The following is a 22,239-nucleotide window of genomic DNA, read 5'->3' as shown; positions in this document are numbered from 1 at the left end:
TGTTCAAATCAAATGTTCAAATGTATGTGAATTCCTAAAGGGACCAAACTGCTGAGGTCATCGGTCCTTAGAATTACACACTACTTAAACTAACTTATGCTAAGAACAACGCGCACACCCATGCCCGAGGGAGGACTCGAACCTCCGGGGGGAGGGGCCGCGCAGTCCGTGACAGGACGCCTCAAACCGCGTGACCACTCCGCTCGGCCATACAACTCGAAACGCCGTATCTACGTGCAGAATTCGCTGCTCGAAATCTAATTACGGATACATTCCGAAACCCATCATGTGAACAGTGAAACCGTTCCTGCTGTTTGAGTTTCACCATTGCGACCCAGTCAGCCTGAATGGAGAAATCCTGATTATTATAATAATGGTCACCTGCCTTCTGTATGGTTTTATGTCGCATATTATTAAAATAAAAGCATTCTAGACGATAAAACACGTGAATGCGTGGCGTCTGTCCGAAAGAACAGACAGCACGCAGAATCCGCAAGAGCGACATATTATGTATAAACTGAAGGCGGATCACTGCTGTCAACTGCAGCGGGACATTAAACGGAGTCAGCGGCGACGAGTGTGTACCGGACCGGGTTTCGAACCCGGGACCTCCTGCTTACTAGGCAGGTGCGGTAACCACAGCGCCATCCGGAGCACAGCGTTATCGTAGCTGCACTGATTATCTCGGCAGGGCTCACCACCGATCCCCATTCCCACCAAGCGCCACCTATCATAGGTGAGAATCCCTGAGTGGCGAACGGGAGTGTAATGGACAGGTACTGCGTATGGGTGACGCTCCGTCGAAGTGTGGATCGGCCCTGAGGTGTGTCGAGATAGGCCGTGCAGATACGATAACGCTGTGTCCCGGATGGCGCAGTGGCTACTGCACCTGCCTACTAAGCAGGAGGTCCCGGGTTCGAAACCCGGTCCGGTACACATTGTCACTCGTCGCCGCTGACTCCGTTTAACGTCCCGCTGCAGCTGACAGCAATGATCCCCCTTCGATTTACATATTCTCGACAATCCGGGATTGCATGGTGCCGATATGTTGCCAGCGTCGAAGCCGGTAACAGGCGAAAACGACCAACACACTCGATTCCCGGATTGGATGAACTGTCTATATGCATGATTAGATTGTACGAAACTCTCCGAGCGCCAGTACTGCTCGCATCTAGTAATTTTTTTAATTACGGATCACTTTAGGTGGCGTCAACGCTTTACCGAGGCGACCCCTGAGAGCCCCGGACTGTTGCTGGCGCCTCAGACAAGCAGGGTGCCGGAAAGCCGGCGCGCTGGCCGAGGACGCTGACAGAGGCGGCTGTGTGCGGACGCGGGAAAAAGCAGACCTCGGCCGCCGCGGCGCGCCGTATCAGATATTCGCCACGGCCGCTTCTCGGAAGGCGGGGCAGGCGCCACCGCGCCGGTTATGTGCCGAGAAATGGGGATTCCTGCTGTCATATTTATCTGCCCCGAGCAGGCCGGCGCGCATTTGTAACGCGGCCGGAAAGATACGGCACGCGGCCGACGGCGTCACTCCAGCGTTCGCCTCGGCAGCGCCACTTCCAGGCTCCTCTTTAGTACTGCCTTTCCTGCGCGAAGAAAGGGCAATGCTCAGGGATATTGCAGTAACTGTCTTTAAAATATGTGACTATGCCGTAGTGTAAAATATTGGTTTGTGTGCTAATGTACGAGGGTTATCTCGAAACTAAAGCCGTCGACACACGGGCCGTGCTTCCGAACGTTGAGCGTTGAGCGTGCCGCGTTTATGACGTCATAGAGTGGAATAGCACGTTCGGGAGTCTTTCCAAACATGCAGAGCAATATCTGGTATGTCAGATATTCTGAGCGTGCGTCTGAGCGTTGACCAATGAGATGGCACAACGCCCGCTACATCACACGCACGCCGTCTCTCTTCAGTACAGAGTTGTGAGGCGCCATATTGGCATGCATTTCAAGCCTATATGTATATATGCCGTTTCTGAGCATCAGCAAATTGAGAATCACTGGAAAACCCATTGTTAACTGTATGATCCGTTCCAATAAAATAATGAGAAACATCATATTCGTGGCAAAAGAGTTATTGTAACTTGCGTCTTATGAGAGTAGGCTATTTGAAGGCACCGGCACACTGAAGATCCACCCAAAACGCATTGTTCTTGGTTCAATTTGTTAAAATTAAATTTCAATTAGTAATTATCTACGATTGAGGTTCCCAGCGTGGAATAAGATACTATCATTGGAGCCAAGGATTTGTTGTTGGTTGAGCGTGATGAGTAGAATCACTGACTAGTAATGAAATGACTGTCGGGGCGGTGGTTCGTGTCTAGATACTTCCAGATTTTTTTCCCTAACATTCGCGTTTTTATTCGGTTCTGATACTTTATTATTAGTTTAATATAAATATACACTATAATATTTGATGTTATGCAAATATAAGTTCACCTTTTTTTGAGGGGTGACTGTTCGATTGGCTTAATTTACTAGACAGCTTGCGCTACTTGTATAAAAGTATTTTGCTCCTTTTCTTTTACGCTTCGTAATTCATATGTTGCAAAGATTCTGCTACTGGGTAGGAACAGTGATCAAGTAAGACTGACTTGGGGTTTTACTAAAATCTGGAAATGATGAAATAATAAACATTATTTATTATTCTTATGCGGAGAAGTATTCCAAATTTGTACCGCACTGTTTGTAATGGAAGTTTTATAAGGCTGTGTCCTTATTGATTGGACATAGTACTTTCCTTTTCGTGGACGATGGAGGAAATGTGCGTTTTAATAGAGCTAACGTGGGAATTTTACGCTGGCCCGTTGAGTAAACAGTGTGATTTACGAACTAGAAACATCCCTCAACTGCCGCTGGAGTGCGTTGCGATCGCGTATGCCACGTTGGGGCCCACGTACCGTATGCACAAGTCGCAGCGTTCCTGAGCGTTCAGCAGCACGTTGAACTTGGCACGCTCAACGTTAACGTTCGGCAGCACGGTCCGTGTGCCGACGGCTTAAGGTTACGAGGCAGTGATGGAAGTCCGTGGAGGAAGTCGTACCACTGCCGTATAGTGGGAAGCCAGCGGAAGGAACAAGCATTCCCCAGAATCAGTAGCTTGTTGGTTTGGGTGGTTTGGGTTGGGTTGTTTGGGGGAGGAGACCAAACAGCGAGGTCATCGGTCTCATCGGATTAGGGAAGGAAGTCGCCCGTGCCCTTTCAAAGGAACCATCCCAGAATCTGCCTGGAGCGATTTAGGGAAATCACGGAAAACCTAAATCAGGATGGCTGGACAGTAGTTTGTTGATTAATGTTGTGGTGACTGAGAGAAGTTAGCGTTCTCACTCCTAATCGTGCCAAGTGCGAAGTGCGCGCTGTAACTCCCTACCTAAATCATAAGGGCATGAAAGCCGCCGCAATTCATCGCGAAAACGTTTCAGTTTACGAAGAGGACGAAATGGGTACGGAATTTCAATTCTGGAAGGACGAAAATTGAGTAGGACGGAAATGCACGATGAAGACGCAGATCGCTGTATGTTCTGACTGATGATGTGGGGCAGAAAATTGAGGAATATCTCTCTGATCGCCGTTCGACAGGTGACAACCAGCGTGCAGTTTGTGCAAACATTTCAAGAACTATCGTTCATGAAATTGTAACTGATCGACTAAATTATCGCGAGTTGTGTGCTCGATGGGTGCCCAAGATGCCTACCGAAGCACACAAAATGAACAGAGTCAGCGGCGTTCCCGAATTTCTTGACCGTATTGAGACTGAAGGCGAAGCTTTTCTCGATTCTATAGTGACAGGAGATGAAACTTGGGCTTATCAGCATACTCCACAGAGCAAACGACAATCAGTGCAGTGGCGCCATACGCATTCTCCTTCAGCCCAAAAATTCGAAACTCAGGCAAACAGCGAGGAAAGTCATGGTGGCAGTGTTTTGGGACGGAAGAGGGGACCTGTTCGTTGATTTTTTGGAAGGAGGTGAAACAATAAATGCCGCAAGATATTTTGAGGCCATGAAGAAACTTTGCAGAGCCATACAAAACAGACGTCGTGGGATGCTGGCAGCTGGAGTCTGTCTCTACGGCAACGTACGTCCGCACTCCGCTCATGCAACATAAGCGTTGTTGACCTCGTTTGGTTGGGATGTTTCAAGCCACCCCCTCACAGACCCGATCTCGCACCTAGTGACAATCATCTGTTTACTAAACTGAAGGAACACATTCGTGGGAAACACTTTCCGACGACGACCAGGTGAAAATCGAGGTGAAGAACTGGCTGAAAAAGGCGGTGGGAGACGTCTGTGACACAGGAATCGAAAAACTCGTCCCTTGGATGGCAAAATCTGTTGAGGTAAATGGTGATCGTGTGGAAAACTAATGCGAGACTTATAGTACAATGCATGTAAATTTTATTAAAATAAATTCCTTTTTTTTTGCATTCCAAAAAATTCTTGAACTTTACTTTCCGGATTAGCCTCGTAGATGAGCTTCCGGATTAGCCTGGAAGATGAGTTTTGTAACAGTGACCTTGTCTACTTCTAATTAGTGCCAGTACAGATCTCCCTACAGGGTGTATCAAAGTAGCACCCCATACAGAATGTGTAGGTAGCGTCGATAATGCTTTGTGATAGATGACAAATTTTTCGTTTTTAAAAAGGAAATTATTGGTGGAAATGTAATTTTGACGCTGTAGGACTTATAAGTATCATTCCTTACAGTCTGCAGAGACGCAGTATTAGATGTCGTGGCGAATTTTTGACTTGAAACTTGGCTTGTCTCAGCTTTTTTTTTTTTTATTGGGTGAAAACTGTCTTGCGCATTTCGAGTGCATCAATTTCGAAGGCTACAAAGAAATATTTACAAGGCATCATAAACAGGTAATGGTTACTCTAATGTTATAATGACACTGCAGAACTTATACAAATCTTACCAAATTTTAAAAATATAAATAATCTTCATGCTAAAATACTGTTGACAAAGCTGACATATGGCTACATGCGTCATCATATGCTGTGTGCCACTGCCAATTGCTAACTAATCGTAATGTTACATGGTATTAATTCAAGTCATTCACAAGAGGGAGCTTGGGCAGCGACACATCTGTCAAATACCTGTACACCTGCGCATAGAAGATATATAAAATATAAAAGAAGTGATCGTAAGACTGATAAACTATCTTTACATATGTCTTACAAGTATTTGCATTATAAAAATAAAGTAGATTTACAATACAAATCGACAAAGCTCTTTGATTATGAAGAAACACAGTTACATCACAGACCATAGATGGCTCTACTTATGGCGAAACATTCAATATGACATATATAGTCAATACCAAGCTCATAATACGCTGCTGTCCAAAATTAAAGCAACAAACAGAAATTTTGCAAAGTTGTTTCTATTTTGTCATAAAACAGTATAAACAGTATGCAACATGCATAACAGAAGACAATTATATTCATCGTTTTTCCAACTTAACAGATTTAGACACACATTTCAACAACTGGTTAATGTGCTCAGTATGCGGTGTTACCACCTCTGGCAGCAGTACGGGCCTGACAACGATGGGGCACGCGATAAATGATGTCATCAGTCTCATGCTGAGGCAATAACGCCCATTCTGCCTGCAGAGCTGCTCGCACGTCTTGGATAGCGGTTGAGCATTATCGTCCATCAATAAGAAGTCGGAGCCCTCAGAACCTCGCAGAAACCCCACATGAGCGCCCAAGACATCGTCAGAATACCTGACAGCAGTTAAACCTTGCCGATTCAACCGTTTAAGTTCATTAAGAGGTGTTCTAATGATCAACATAATCTCTGCTCACACCATTAGGGACCCTCTTCGATATCGGTCTCTTTCCACAAATTTTTGTGTCCCGAAATCGTGCTCCACGTTCCCTCCGGAAGCCGATCGGTCGAAAATCGCTCTCCAGACCAAATCGGGACTCATTTGTGAAAATAAAATTGGCCCACTTTCGGGCGTCCAGGTGGCACGTTGACGATTCCACTCTAGACGTATCCCTCTGTGAAGACGCGTCAGAGATACACATACAGCAGGTCTCCGGCAATAAAGGCCACACTACTGAAGCCTTCTGCACGACGTTTGCCTCGCTACAACACGTTCAGTGGGTGCTGCGAAGACTGATGCCAGTTGTCGTGTAGTACTAAGGCAGCCAAATAACGCTCCTCTCTTTCTGATGTCACACGCGGTCGGCCTTGATCTGGTCTTCGGGATACAGTTCCGGTCTCTATGAACTGTCACGACATCCGAAAAACAACAGAACGATTCACGTTAAGTTACCGGGCCATGTCAGTTTGTCACTGTCCTATGCTTCCATTCTTCCTATGTCGCCCCACCGCAGAAAGTCTGGTAGGCGTCTCCACTGTTCCATACAGCACAATCTATTACTATGTACACAGAAACTGTGAATTTGGACTACACGGCAAACACTACCCCGTTCGATAGTGCCCTGAGTTTATCGTTGACGTGGTTGCTCGTGCCATATTCCGTGCAGAACACGGTCGCACTGACATCTCTTGACAGTTTGTATGATATATCGTGAATTAAACACAGGAGGGGAATTAGTAGTTTGTTGCTTTAATTTTGTACACCAGTGTACATTCCACATTTAAAATTATTTACGAGGCATGTATCAGACTGCAATTGCAAAAAAGGGTAGTGCAGTAAAATTACTGTGCAATGTTAATTAACAGATCGCAGAGATCTTCATACGACGTACATGGGTATCAGAAAGTAGTGCAGGTAGAAACTTGGTGACTGTTCATGAATCACGTGACCACAGCCTCATTACAAACAATGTCTACAGCTTGGGGCTTCTCATTGAGACAACATTAACATAACTGAATTGTTCACATATCAAAAAAGTTCTGCATCATCTCGGTTCCAAGAGTTCCGGAACATGTATAGAAAATTGGAATAGAGATCAACATAAACACTATTTCCGCCCTTTTTATTGCTCATGAAAACCACACATTGCATGTTGTACCACCATACAGCGAGACCTTCACAGGTGGTGGTCCAGACTGTTGTACATACCAGTACCTCTCATACCCAGTAGCACGTCCTCTTGCATTGATGCATGCCTCTATTCGTCGTGGCATACTATCCACACATTCATCAAGCCATTGTTGTTCCAGACTGTCCCACTCCTCAACGGCGATTCGGCGTAAATATCTGAGTGGCTGATGGGTCACGTCGGCCATAAACAGCCCTTTTCAATCTATTCTAGGCATGTTCGATAGGGTTCATGTCTGCAGAACATGCTGGCCACTCTAGTCGAGCGACGTCGTTATTCTGAATACGAATTCCTCGATGGGGGCGCGAATTATCGTCCATGAAGACGAGTGCCTTCCCAATAATCTGCGGACATGGTTGCACTATCGATCGGAGGATGGCATTCACGCATCACACAGTCGTTACGGTGCCTTCCATTACCATCATCGGCGTACGTTGGCCCACATAATGCCACCCCAAAACAACAGGGAACCTCCACCTTGCTGCACTTGCTCGACAGTGTGTCTAAGGCGTTCAGCCAAACTGGGTTGCCTACAGACACATCTCCGACTGTTGTCTGGTTGAAGGTATATGCGACACTCATCGGTGAAGACAACGTGATGCCAATCCTGAGCGGTCCTGTCAGCATGTTGTTGGGCCCATCTGTACCGCGCTACATGTTGTGGTTGCAAAGATGGACCTCGCCATGGATCTCGGGAGTAAAGTTGCGTATCATGCAGCCTATTCCGCACCGTATCTCCTCCATGTCCGAAAAACATCGCTTTGGTTCACTCTGAGACGCCTGGACACTTCCTGTGTTGAGATCCCTTCCTGGCACAAAGTAACAATGCGGACGCGAGCGAACGGCGGTACTGACCGTCTAGGCATGGTTGAACTACAGACAACACGAGCCGTGTTCCTGCTCCCTGATGGAATGACTGGAACTGATCGTCTGTCGGACTCCCTCCGTCTAATAGGCGCTACTCATGCATGGTTGTTTACATCTTTGGGTGAGTTTAGTGACATCTCTGAACAATCCAAGAGACCGTGTCTGTGATACAATATCCACAGTCAACGTCTATCGTTATGAGTTCTGGGAACCAGGGTGATGCAAAATCATACACACAGTGCTCATCAGTGTGGGATCCGTACCAGGTCGGGTTGACGGAGGAGATAGAGAAGATCCAAAGAAGAGCGGCGCGTTTCGTCACTGGGTTATTTGGTAACCGTGATAGCGTTACGGAGATGTTTAATAAACTCAAGTGGCAGACTCTGCAAGAGAGGCGCTCTGCATCGCGGTGTAGCTTGCTTGCCAGGTTTCGAGAGGGTGCGTTTCTGGATGAGGTATCGAATATATTGCTTCCCCCTACTTATACTTCCCGAGGAGATCACGAATGTAAAATTAGAGAGATTAGAGCGCGCACGGAGGCTTTCAGACAGTCGTTCTTCCCGCGAACCATACGCGACTGGAACAGGAAAGGGAGGTAATGACAGTGGCACATAAAGTGCCCTCCGCCACACACCGTTGGGTGGCTTGCGGAGTATCAATGTAGATGTAGATGTAGATGTAGAAAACGTTTTTTGATGTGTATATATAATCCATTTAAAACAAAAAAAAACTACAAGATGCATGTACACAACGGGTGTTGCATAAATGTCTAAGGTTATTTTTGTACACAGCTGTGTTCACGTCCACAAGAAATGAAGGGAGGGAAGGGGAAGACAAGAACAAATCATTATAGTCAATATAGATAAGAGGAGGTAAACTGGGGGGGGGGGGGGGGGAGGGAACAGGGGTGAAATGTGGGTGGGGCTAAAATTGGGAGGGGTGCCAGTCGATAGCAGTGAGGAGGGAGACTGAATGGGTAGGGGAGGAAGAGTTTTTTCATGATACGTTTGGCGTCCAAGTTAATTATGCAAAACTGGTTCCAAAGTTAAATCCTTCTGTAGGTAATGTGCCACAGGTAGATAATCTTAGGTAAAAAACCAGCACTAAGTCGGTAAACCCTCTATAATGCCATGAAAAACCATGAATCTAGTCTACACTATCTGTTCAAAAGTATCGGAACACTCGTAAGTAGTGTGGAATTGACTAGTATGTGTGACGACAAGCAGACACACCAGTATACTGGGTCTGTAGGGAAGCAGTAACAGCAGAATGGGTCGATTAGGAGAACTCAGTGACTTCGAACATGGACTAGTCGCTAGATGTCATCTGAGTAACAAATCCATCAGACACCCTTCCATGCTTCTAAAGCTGCTGATGTCGACTTTGGTTACATGACTGTGATGTGGAAACCGCGAAGCAATAACCACAGCTAAATCAAGATTAGAGAGGCCTCATCTACTGGCAGACAAGGACCGTCAAGGATTGACGAGGGTGGTTGTAAAAATTGTATGAAATCAGCGGAAGGAATCATTCGTGCTTTCCAAAGTGCTATCAGCAGCCCAGATATCACAATGAGTGAGCGTAGTGAGTTGAAACGAATGGCGTACAACGGTCGAACAATTCCAAATAAGCCGAGTATTTCTGTAATCAGTGTTAAGCGATGCTTGAGGTGGTGAAAAGAGAGACACCACTGGGCACTTTATAACTGAAAGTGAGCGACTTGGAGCGATGAAACACACTAAGCTGTGGCAATCCAGTGGAACGGCTTGAGTTTGGCTAATGCCTGAAGAATGTTACCTGCCATAAAGTGTAGTCCCAACGATGACCTACAAAGGAGGTAATGTTACGCTATGGGGGTTTCCTCGTGGTTTTGGTGTGGTCCTTCCACCGCGCTTGAAAACACTGTAAGTGTTGAAGGATACGAATACATTTTACAGAAGTATTTACTGCGTGCAGTACTGGAACTGTTCACAGGTAATGATTGTTTGTATGAGCGTGACAGTGCACCCTGTCATAAAGCAGCGTCTATGGACGAATGGTTTGCGAATAAAAAAATGCCTGAAATGGACTGCCCTGTTCAGAATTCCGACCTGGACACAATGGAACACCTTTGGGATGAGCTACAACGTCGACTTCTCTTCAGACTCCAACGTCCAACATCATTCTTTTCATTGGTTTCAGCTCTTGAGGAACAATGGGTTGCCACTTCTGCACATACTCGTACATTCAGACTTCTTCAGGAAAGTGACACCAGCAGAGTTCGAACCGTCATAAAGGCGAAGGACGGGCCCACTCCATATTAACGTCCACAAATAACTGCCTGGACGCCTTTAATTAGATAGTGTACATTCACATCGACACTATACACTAATCAAAACGGCCGGCCGAAGTGGCCGTGCGGTTAAAGGCGCTGCAGTCTGGAACCGCAAGACCGCTACGGTCGCAGGTTCGAATCCTGCCTCGGGCATGGTTGTTTGTGATGTCCTTAGGTTAGTTAGGTTTAACTAGTTCTAAGTTCTAGGGGACTAATGACCTCAGCAGTTGAGTCCCATAGTGCTCAGAGCCATTTGAACCATTTTGAACTAATCAAAACGAAACTTTCTGTTCCGACACTTACAATGTTGAGTGTTTATGGAAAAAGTTCAAGGCAATCGTAAAATGCGTTTTAGACAGGTATGTGCCGAGTAAAACTGTGAGGGACGGGAAAAACCCACCGTGGTACAACAACAAAGTTAGGAAACTACCGCGAAAGGAAAGAGAGCATCACTCCAAGTTTAAACGCAGCCAAAATCTCTCACACAAACAGAAGCTAAACGATGTCAAAGTTAGCGTAAGGAGGGCTGTGCGTGAAGCGTTCAGTGAATTCGAAAGTAAAATTCTATGTACCGACTTGACAGAAAATCCTAGGAAGTTCTGGTCTTACGTTAAATCAGTAAGTGGCTCGAAACAGCATATCCAGACACTCCGGGGTGATGAAGGCATTGAAACAGAGGATGACACGCGTAAAGTTGAAATACTAAACATCTCTTTCCAAAGCTGTTTCGCAGAGGAAGACCGCTCTGCAGTTCCTTCTCTAAATCCTCGCACAAACGAAAAAATGGCTGACATGGAAACAAGTGTCCAAGGAATAGAAAAGCAACTGGAATCACTCAACAGAGGAAAGTCCACTGGACCCGACGGGATACCAATTCGGAGTACGCGAAAGAACTTGCCCCCCTTCTAACAGCCGTGTACCTCAAGTCTCTAGAGGAACGGAAGGTTCCAAATGATTGGAAAAGAGCACAGGTAGTCCCAGTCTTCAAGAACGGTCGTCGAGCAGATGCGCAAAACTATAGGCCTATATCTCTGACGTCGATCTGTTGTAGAATTTTAGAACATGTTTTTGCTCGAGTATCACGTCGTTTTTGGAAACCCAGAATCTACTCTGTAGGAATCAACATGGATTCCGGAAACAGCGATCGTGTGAGACCCAACTCGCTTTATTTGTTCATGAGACCCAGAAAGTATTAGATACAGGCTCCCAGGTAGATGCTATTTTTCTTGACTTCCGGAAGGCGTTCGATACAGTTCCGCACTGTCGCCTGATAAACAAAGTAAGAGCCTACGGAATATCAAACCAGCTGTGTGGCTGGATTGAAGAGTTCTTAGCAAACAGAACACAGCATGTTGTTATCAATGGAGAGACGTCTACAGACGTTAAAGTAACCTCTGGCGTGCCACAGGGGAGTGTTATGGGACCACTGCTTTTCACAATATATATAAATGACCTAGTAGATAGTGTCGGAAGTTCCATGCGGCTTTTCGCGGATGATGCTGTAGTATACAGAGAAGTTGCAGCATTAGAAAATTGTAGCGAAATGCAGGAAGATCTGCAGCGGATAGGCACTTGGTGCAGGGAGTAGCAACTGACCCTTAACATAGACAAATGTAATATATTGCGAATACATAGAAAGAAGGATCCTTTATTGTATGATTATATGATAGCGGAACAATAACTGGTAGCAGTTACTTATGTAAAATATCTGGGAGTATGCGTGCGGAACGATTTGAAGTGGAATGATCATATAAAATTAATTGTTGGTAAGGCGGGTACCAGGTTGAGATTCATTGGGAGAGTCCTTAGAAAATGTAGTCCATCAACAAAGGAGGTGGCTTACAAAACACTCGTTCGACCTATACTTGAGTATTGTTCATCCGTTTGGGATCCTACCAGATCGGGTTGACGGAGGAGATAGAGAAGATCCAAAGAAGAGCGGCGCGTTTCGTCACAGGGTTATTTGGTAACCGTGATAGCGTTACGGAGATGTTTAACAAACTCAAGTGGCAGACTCTGCAAGAGAGGCGCTCTGCATCGCGGTGTAACTTGCTCGCCAGGTTTCGAGAGGGTGTGTTTCTGGATGAGGTATCGAATATATTGCTTCCCCCCACTTATACCTCCCGAGGAGATCACGAATGTAAAATTAGGGAGATTAGAGCGCGAACGGAGGCTTTCAGACAGTCGTTCTTCCCGCGAACTATACGCGACTGGAACAGGAAAGGGAGGTAATGACAGTGGCACGTAAAGTGCCCTCCGCCACACACCGTTGGGTGGCTTGCGGAGTATAAATGTAGATGTAGATGTAGAATACACTTTATGGTACCACTTTCCCCTTTTTTGTTCGCAAATGGAAAGACGAATATTGGTAATCCTCCTTATGACTGTTTTGTTTCGTTGGCTGATATCGGACATCACCTCGATGGTACTCTATGAGACCGGCAGGTTGCAGCGTGCATGAACACACACCGGCGCCACATTTGACTCTAAAGCTACGGCAGGTGGTGCCCCTTAAACCAAATCCAGAGGGAGTCACCTAACATTACCGTTGTAAACACCTCCCAAACCACAGCAAACACTGAATGACCAATTCCGCAGACCGAAAGTGAGGAGAGGGGCTTGTGTAAATGGTTAACACAAACCACTGAGAAATACACGAAAGTATGACTTGCAACTCATACTTATGTTTTTTTTAAATGGAAACCTGTTATTATTTTAGCACAACTGAAAATGGAAAAAAATACTTAATCAATGCTGTTTCTTACATTGTAAAATGTTAATTACATCCAGAGTAAATTGTGACGTAAGGTTGACGCTTGAGTAACTCCTCAGCAGTTCAGTCGTGTGTATCGGAGAGAACCGAATTAATTAGGGACACAAAAAGAACAGTGATGTAACGTAGATACAGAAGAGACATGCACAGCACCTTATGTCCACATGCTAACATTTTTATTAGTTATTTTCTCTGAAGAATATTGTACGACACTGATTTGTTAGAAGAAAATGTACATTAACATGACAATGTAGTTAAACTTACAAATTTGTTTTTTGTTTTCAATTACAGAATGTAAAAGAGTGTATCCTGACATTTCAGGCCAATAAATGTTCAAAGTGGTGCCCATCATTTGCTACACACATCTGCAATCTACCGCGTAATGAATGTCTTACACGACGCAGTACATTTGGTGTAATGTTGCCACAGTACGATATTTCACAACCTCTGGGGTTGTAGGCACATCACGGTACACATTCTCCTTTAACGTACCCCACAGAAAGAAGTCTAAAGGTGTAAGATCAGGGAAACGGGCTGGCCAATTTATGCGTCCGCCATGTCCTTTGAAACGCCCATCGAACATTCTGTCACGGGTCAGCCTAGTGTTCACTGCAGAATGTGCAACAGCATCATCATGTTGATACCAAACATGTCTACGCGTTTCCAGCGGGACATTTTCTATTAATTTTCGCAGATCATTTTGTAGAACTTCGATGTAGTTTGCAACTGTTTGGATGTCTTCAATGAAGTGAGGACCAATGAGATGGTCCCCAATTACTTCGCAACATAAATTTATATTCCACGGTCGCTGACGCTCTATCTGTCGAAGCTAGCGAGGGTTGCCCACGGACCAGTAATGCATGTTTCGTAAATTCACTGCACCGTGGCTTGTGAAATCCGCTTCATAGGTAAACAGGTAGAACTGTAACGCATTCACTGTTAGTGCCCATTGACGGAAATTCACTGGATTATTGAAGTCATCTGCATGTAATTGCTGATGCAGCGACACAAGATACGTGTGAAATTTGTGACGATGAAGTATGCGCATTACACTACTTTGAGTCATTGCACTGCCTCTAGCGATGTCACGTGAATTCATGTGCGGGTTCACGGCAACAGCAGTTAACACACCAACTACACCTCCTTCTCCTGTATTAGATTTGTTACGGACCCGTTTGCGTAATACGACCATATATGTTGCATACAACTGTTTATAGATGTTTTCAAATGTATGGCGTGTTGGATGATCTCTGTCCGGGTATCTTTTTGCATACAAGCTGCAGGCTGCAGCTGCATTTTGTCTACACTCGCCATAAATGAGTATCATCTGTGCCTTTTCAGAGTTAGAATAAACCATTTTCAAAGTTCTTACAACACACCACACACTGTTGTACTTGCGACCTTCTCACGTTCCTACTGTGCGTACTTCTGTCCTTACTTGTGTACGGTACGCTATCACAGATGTCCGGTAACAAGGTGTACTGCAGCTATTTTGAGTACTAGGATTAATTCAGCGAGTGCTACATGCAGACACTGAGACAGCAAAACTCGTAAACATAGTAGTCTTACTAAACATACCCCTACATATCTTGTTTGTTACGACACCCGACTGAACGTCTGAGGTTTCAAGCGTCAACCTTACGTTACAAATTACTCCGGATGTACTTAACATTTTACAATGTAACAAACGGCATTGATTAAGTATTTGTTTCTATTTTCAAAAAAATGGCTCTGAGCACTATGCGACTTAACTTCTGAGGTCATCAGTCGCCTAGAACTTAGAACTAATTAAACCTAACTAACCTAAGGACATCACACACATCCATGCCCGAGGCAGGATTCGAACCTCCGACCGTAGCGGTCGCTCGGTTCCAGACTGTAGCGCCTAGAACCGCACGGCCACTCCGGCCGGCTCTATTTTCAATTGTGCCAAGAATAATAACAGGTTTCCATTTTAAAAAGCATAAGTTTTCACTGGTTTGTATTCACCAGTTCCACCAACCCCTCTCCTCACTTTCGGTCTGTGGAATTGGTTATTCAGTTTTTGTTGTGGTTTGGGAGGTGTTTCCAGTAGTAACGTTAGGTGACTCACCCCGTATATTATAAAATGTATGTGTGTTTCTTCCACATTTCCTTCTAAAATGCTCGACTGATTTCAACCAATATTGGTACAGATACCATCTATAGCATACTGGCAGGCGACAGTTACTGCGGGTAAGAACCACCTAACTATCATAGTTCAGGAGATATGACGTCATAAATGATGAGGTGAGTGAAAAACTTCCGCATAGCGCGTAGCTTTCAGATGTATTACTTCGGTGCTACTAACAGTATTCGCAATAAATTTCGCAGGCAGTATCCAAATATACCGCTGAATGATACATATATCAGGAGATAAGACGTCATAAACACTGATGCGTGAAAAACATCCGCATCGTCCATGGCGTTTAAATTTATTACTTCTTTGCTGCCGCGCGGGATTAGCCGAGCGGCCTGGGGCGCTGTAGTCATGGACTGTGCGGCTGGTCCCGGCGGAGGTGGGTGTGTGTCTTTGTCCTTAGGATAATTTAGGTTAAGTAGTGTGTAAGCTGAGGGGACTGATGACCTTAGCAGTTAAGTCCCATAAGATTTCACTCACACACACTTCTTTGCTATTCACATATTTCACTGACAATATCCGCATATGCCGCTGAATGTAGCAAGTCATTCTATGACACATAATTCTGGAGATATGATGTAATAAACACTGAGATACGAGAAGAAATGTGGCATACACTCGAATCAGCTTAAGGAAATCCGCGACATACGGCAACACTTTTGATAGCTTACAACTGCAAAGCGCAAGAGGCTTCAGGCGAAAACGGTAGATATCTATAAAGCTTTGAAGAAAGCGTTGCCATGGAGACGTTTACAAAGTCTCGTGGCATACACGCGAAGCAGTTGCACCCAGCGCACAGAAACTCTCCGAGATCATGTTTGTTAATTTGTATACTGTACTTACACATTTGTACATTATGCTTATTTCTTTTTGCGACTGCTTCATAATTTCAATGGTGTTTCCATAAATACATGGAAATGATCTTTTTTCGATACTTCACTACAAACACAGATCGTTTTTTGTTTTCATTTCTAACAGAAAATTGGCAAATGAATACCCGGGGAATGCTTGTGTTTCTCAGTCAGTTGTAAATATATGTGTCTGTAATCTTCAATTTGTTTAGGCTTCTACTATAGAATTTTAAATTAGAATGAGAATGGCTTTTACTATATGAGGTCGCAAGAGTATGGTGTCAGCCACTAAGAAAACATGTACGTAACTTTCCTTATGGTTCCAGTTCTAAAATCCATAGTTTCAATTGAATATTCGCCCTACTGACGACCAGCTTTTTACTATCGCACCACTCTGAACAGACCCGTATTAATGTTCGACGCCAGCAGTCTTAATACACCATGCCAAGACGACGGCTTTCTTCATTATATTTGTACACATGACGGACTACACAAGGATATAAAAATCGGACAAGTACACTACTGGCCATTAAAATTGCTACACCAAGAAGAAATTTTAGATGATAAACCAGTATTCATTGGACAAATATATTATACTAGAACTGACATACGATTACATTTTCACGCAATTTGCGTGAATAGATCCTGAGAAATCAGTACCAAGAACAACCACCTCTGGCCTTGATAAGCCTGGGCACTGAGTCAAACAGAGCTTGGATGGCGTGTACAGGTACAACTGCCCATGCTGCTTCAACACGATACCACAGTTCATCAAGAGTAGCGAATGGCGTATTGTGACGAGCCAGTAGCTCGGCCACCATTGACCAGACGTTTTCAATTGGTGAGAGATGAGAATGTGCTGGCCAGGGCAGCAGTCGAACATTTTCCGTATCCAGAAAGGCCCGTACAGGACCTGCAACATGCGATCGTTTATTATCCTGCTGAAGTGTAGGGTTTCGCAGTGATCGAATGAAGGGTACAGCCACGGGTCGTAACACATCTGAAATGTAACGTCCACTGTTCAAAGTGCTGTCAATGCGAACAAGAGGTGACCGAGACGTGTAACCAATGGCACCCCATACCACCACGCCGGGTGATACGCCAGTATAACGATGACGAATAGACGCTTCCAATGTGCGTTCACCGCGATGTCGCCAAACACGGATGCGACCATGGTGATGCTGTAAACAGAACCTGGATTCATCCGAAAAAATGACGTTTTCCCATTCGTTCACCCAGGTTCGTCGTTGAGTACACCATCGCATGCGTTCCTGTCTGTGATGCAGCGTCAAGGGTAACCGCAGTCATGGTCTCCGAGCTGATAGTCCATGCTGCTGCAAACGTCGTCGAACTGTTCGTGCAGATGGTTGTTGTCTTGCAAAACGTCCCCATCTCTTGACTCAGGGATCGAGACGTGGCTGCACGATCCGTTACAGCCATGCGGATAAGATGCCTGTCATCTCGACTGCTAGTGATACGAGGCCGTTGGGATCCAGCACGGCGTTCCGAATTACCCTCCTGAACCCACCGGTTCCATATTCTGCGAACAGTCATTGGATCTGCAATGTCGCGATACGATAAACCGCAATCGCGATAGGCCACAATCCGACCTTTATCAAACTCGGATAACTCGGATACATGATGGTACGCATTTCTCCTCCTTACACGAGGCATCATAACAACGTTTCACCAGGCAACGCCGGTGAACTGCTGTTTGTGTATGAGAAATCGGTTGGAAACTTTCCTCATGTCAGCACGTTGTAGGTGTCGCCACCGGCGCCAACCTTGTGTGAATGCTCTGAAAAGCTAATCATTTGCATATCACAGCATCTTATTCCTGTCGGTTAAATTTCGCGTCTGTAGCACGTTATCTTCGTGGTGTAGCAATTTTAATGGCCAGTAGTGTAATTTCAAAGAGGCGAATTTTGACCAAAGAAAGTGAACTAGTATCAGATATTGACCATTGATAAAAATGCGTCTGAGAATATACGTCTAGAGTACAGCATTGAATAGTAGTGAATCATGGACCTTGGGAATACTGGAACAGAAGAGAATCAAAGCATTTGAGATGTGATATTAATGTAGTTAGGTGGTCTGATCAAATAAGAAATGAGAAGACCTCCGAGAATCGACGAAGAAAGAAACGGGAGGAAGACGCTGACAAGAAGAAGGGATAGGATGATAGCAAATGTGATAAGGCATCAGGGAATAACTTCTATGATATTAGTGGGAGCTGTAGAAGGTGAAAAATGTAGGGGGAAGACAGAAATTTGAATACGAAGGTGTGTTGAATAATTATGCCTCCGAATCTTTTACGTGAAAACTGTTAAAAGCTTTTTAAAAGAAACAAATTTCATTAACGTTTTACATCGTTATTCTTCAAGTCTACATATTTCTTTCTCCATACAGTCACCCCAGCTAAGAACACATTTCTCCTAACAAAGGACCGGTTTGTTGCTGGTGTCACTATAGTGTATTTGACTATGTTGACGGAGCCACAACCTCCCCTTTGCACCGCTTCACCACTATCAAAGTGAAGTCCTAGAAGATGTTTAAGTTTTGGAAACGATGAACATCGGATGGGGTCAAGTCGGGACTGTATGGAGGATGTTCGATGATAGTGAGTCCAAGGCGTCGTACTGTTGAAGATGTTGCTGCACTCGTGTGAGCCACGCGGTTGGAGGCGTCATGTCACGGATTGCGCGGCCACTCACGTCGGAAGTTCGAGTCCTCCCTAGGGCATATATATATATATATATATATATATATATATATATATATATATATATGTGTGTGTGTGTGTGTGTGTGTGTGTGTGTGTTGTTCTTAGCGTAAGTTGCTTTAAGTTGTGTGTAAGTCTAGGGACTGATGACCTCAGCAGTTTGGTTCCTTAAGAATTCACACAGGCTTGAACATTTCTAGCATTCGTGTGCGGTCTGACATTGTCAGGATGAAGGAGAGGGTGTTCCATATGTGGACGAACTCTTCGAATTCGAAGCTCTCTCACGCACCGACATATTTACGCTACACACCGCTACCTCACATGCTAAAATTCGTAGCCCTCTAATAGCAGAGGGCTGCAAATAGGTAGACATGAAAAATGAAGAAGACGGGTGCTAATAAGGTTTGTTTTATTTTAAGATTTTTCACATAATAGAGGGTCTATACAAGGGCGATGTTCTTGAGGACAATATTATAGAAATGGAAGAGAATGTAGATGAAGATGAAATGGGAGATATGATACTGCGTGAAGAGTTTGACAGAGCACTGAAAGACCTGAGTCGAAACAAGGCCCCGGGAGTAGACAACATTCCATTAGAGCTACTGACAGCCTTGGGAGAGCCAGTCCTGACGAAACTCTACCATCTGCTGAGCAAGATGTAGGAGACAGGTGAAATACCCTCAGACTTCAAGAAGAATGTAATAATTCCAATCGCAAGGAAAGCAGGTGTTGACAGATGTGAAAATTACCGGACTATCAGTTTAATAAGCCGCTGCTGCAAAATACTAATACGAAATCTTTACAGTGGAATGGAAAAACTGGTAGAAGCCGACCTCGGGGAAGATCAGTTTGGATTCTGCAGAAATGTTGCAACGCGTGAGGCAATAGTGACCCTACGACTTATTTTAGAAGATAGATTAAGGAAAGGCAAACCTACGTTTCTAGCATTTGTATACTTAGAGAAAGCTTTTCACAATGTTGACTGGAATACTCTCTTTCAAATTCTGAAGGTGGCTGGGGTAAAATACAGGGAGCGAAAGGCTATTTACAATTTGTACAGAAATCAGATGGCAGTTATAAGAGTCGTCGGGAACGAAAGGGAAGCAGTGGTTGGGAAGGGAGCGAGACAGGGTTGTAGCCTATCCCCGATGTTATTCAATCTGTATACTGAGCAAGCAGTAAAGGAAACAAAAGAAAAATTCGGAGTAGGCATTAAAATCCATGGAGAAGAAATAAAAACTTTGAGGTTCGCCGCTAACATTGTAATTCTGTCAGAGACCGCAAAGGATCTGGAAGAGCAGTTGAGCGGAATCGACAAAGTCTTGAAAGGAGGCTATAAGATGAAAATCAACAAAAGCAAAACGAGGATAATGGAATGCAGTCGAATTAAATCGGGTGATACTGCCGGAATTAGATTAGGAAATGAGACACTTAAAGTAGTAAAGGAGTTTTGCTATTTGGGGAGCAAAATAACTGATGATGGTCTAAGTAGTGAGGATATAAAATGTAGACTGGCAATGGCAAGGAAAGCGTTTCTGAAGAAGAGAAATTTGTTAACTTTGAGTTCAGATTTAAATGTCAGGAAGTCGTTTCTGAAAGTATTTGTATGGAGTGTACCCACGTATGGAAGAGAAACGTGGACGATAAATAGTTTAGACAAGAAGAGAATAGAAGCTTTCGAAATCTGGTGCTACAGAAGAATACTGAAGATTAGATGGGTAGATCACATAACTGATGAAGAGGTATTGAATAGAATTGGAGAGAAGAGAAATTTGTGGCACAACTTGACTAGAAGAAGCGATCGGTTGGTAGGGCATATTCTGAGGCATCAAGGGATCCCAATTTAGTAATGGAGGGCAGCGTGGAGGGTAAAAATCGTAGAGGGAGACCAAGGTATGAGTACATTAAACAGATTCAGAAGGATGTAGGTTGCAGTAGGTACTGGGAGATGAAGAAGCTTGCACAGGATAGCATAGCATGGAGAGCGGCATCAAAGCAGTCTCTGGACTGAAGACCACAACAACTACACATAATAAAATGAAGGGCATTGTTTTCAGCACGCCTCCGTACATTGACCGAGTACTTTAGGACTTCAGTAACTGTTACATCGCATCAAACCAGTCAAACGACATATGTAAAGAAAAAAAGAAAAAAAAAACTGTGCACAATAAGAAATATGATGGTCAAAAGATATATGAACAAATACACATTAAACGAAAAGCAACAAATACTCCGAGGCTAATTCTCCATGTTAGCAAATCAGGAATTGCTGAATTCTTGGCCCTGGACTCATACGATTCTCGAATGAAGTAGTATAGGTCAGAGTGGAAGCCACGTCGCCGGGATGGAGTGGGTGGCTCTGTGTCGGTGCCTGGGACTGGGACACCTGTTACGCAACGGCCGCGGCCGGCGTGCCGCCTCTGTGACGTCACGTGGCCGGCGCGTCCCCGCAACTGGGGCAAGGCGGCGCCGGGCGCCGGCGTCTCTTCTGCTCAAAGGCGCCGCGAAGTGGACCGCCCGGCGAGGCGGCGACCCCTGGACGACAGGCCCCGCTGCCTGCGGCATCTGGGTCGCCAGCGCAGGGTGAAGGAAGTCCGCCAGTCAAGGCGCGCCCTACAAACCGATCCTTCTGGCCTTCCTCCAGACAAAAATCTCCTCTAAAGGAATAAACACGGATTCCGCAAACAACGGTCATAGGAAAATCAGCTCGCTCTGTTGGTCCATGAGAGCCAGATACCGGCGCCTCGACTCGACTGATACCGTGTTGACTTCCGGAATGTGTGCATACAGTCCCACACTGTCTTCTAATGAACAAAGTGTGAACGTACGTAATACCAAACCAGTCTTGTAGTTCTACATACATCTACATATATACTCCGCTAGCCACCAAGCGGCGTGTGGTGGAGGGCACAATTCGCGCCAAAGTCATATTTACCCCCCTCTATTCCACTCGCGGATCGCGCGAGGGAAAAACGACTGTCTGAACGCCTCAGTACGAGCTCTTATTTCCCTTATCTTTGAATGATGATTATTACGCGATTTGAATGTTCGTGGTAATAATATATGCTCTACATTCTCGGTGAAGATTGGATTCCGGAATTTAGTGAGCAGCCGCTTCTGCTTAGCGCGCCGTCTATGTGCAAGTGTGTCCCACTTCAAACTTTCTATGAGATTTGTAACGCTCTCGCGATGGCTAAATGTACCAGTCACGAATCTTGCCGCTCTTCTTTGGACCTTCTCAATCTCTTGAATCAGACCAAACTGGTAAGGGTCCCATACAGACAAACAATTCTGGATGAACTAACGTATTTTAAGCTATTTCCTTTGTTGAAGGACTGCATCGCTTCAGGATTCTACGAATAAACCGCAATCTAGAGTTCGCCTTACCCCGTACTTGTGTAATCTGATCATTCCATTTGAGATCATTTCGAATAGTCACACCCAGATACTTGACTGATGTTACCGCTACAAAAGACTGATCATTTATTTTGTACTCGTACATTAATGGGGATTTTCGCCTTGTTAT

The 22,239-nt window shown here is 44.9% G+C and overlaps 2 non-coding genes across 2 annotated transcripts; one reads left to right on the top strand and one right to left on the bottom strand.

The window, feature by feature from the left end:
* Positions 1–581: 581 nt before the first annotated feature.
* Trnat-agu lies at positions 582–656 on the bottom strand. The gene has a single exon. It is a non-coding gene; the product is annotated as a tRNA-Thr (tRNA).
* A 205-nt stretch (positions 657–861) lies between these two features.
* Positions 862–936, top strand: Trnas-acu. The gene has a single exon. It is a non-coding gene; the product is annotated as a tRNA-Ser (tRNA).
* Positions 937–22,239: the final 21,303 nt, after the last annotated feature.

The sequence above is a fragment of the Schistocerca americana genome, chromosome 3, assembly GCF_021461395.2.
Source record: "Schistocerca americana isolate TAMUIC-IGC-003095 chromosome 3, iqSchAmer2.1, whole genome shotgun sequence".
NCBI classification, from domain to species: domain Eukaryota; kingdom Metazoa; phylum Arthropoda; class Insecta; order Orthoptera; family Acrididae; genus Schistocerca; species Schistocerca americana.
The sequence above is the reverse complement of the archived record's forward strand: the minus strand, read 5'-3'. Positions and strand labels throughout refer to the sequence as shown.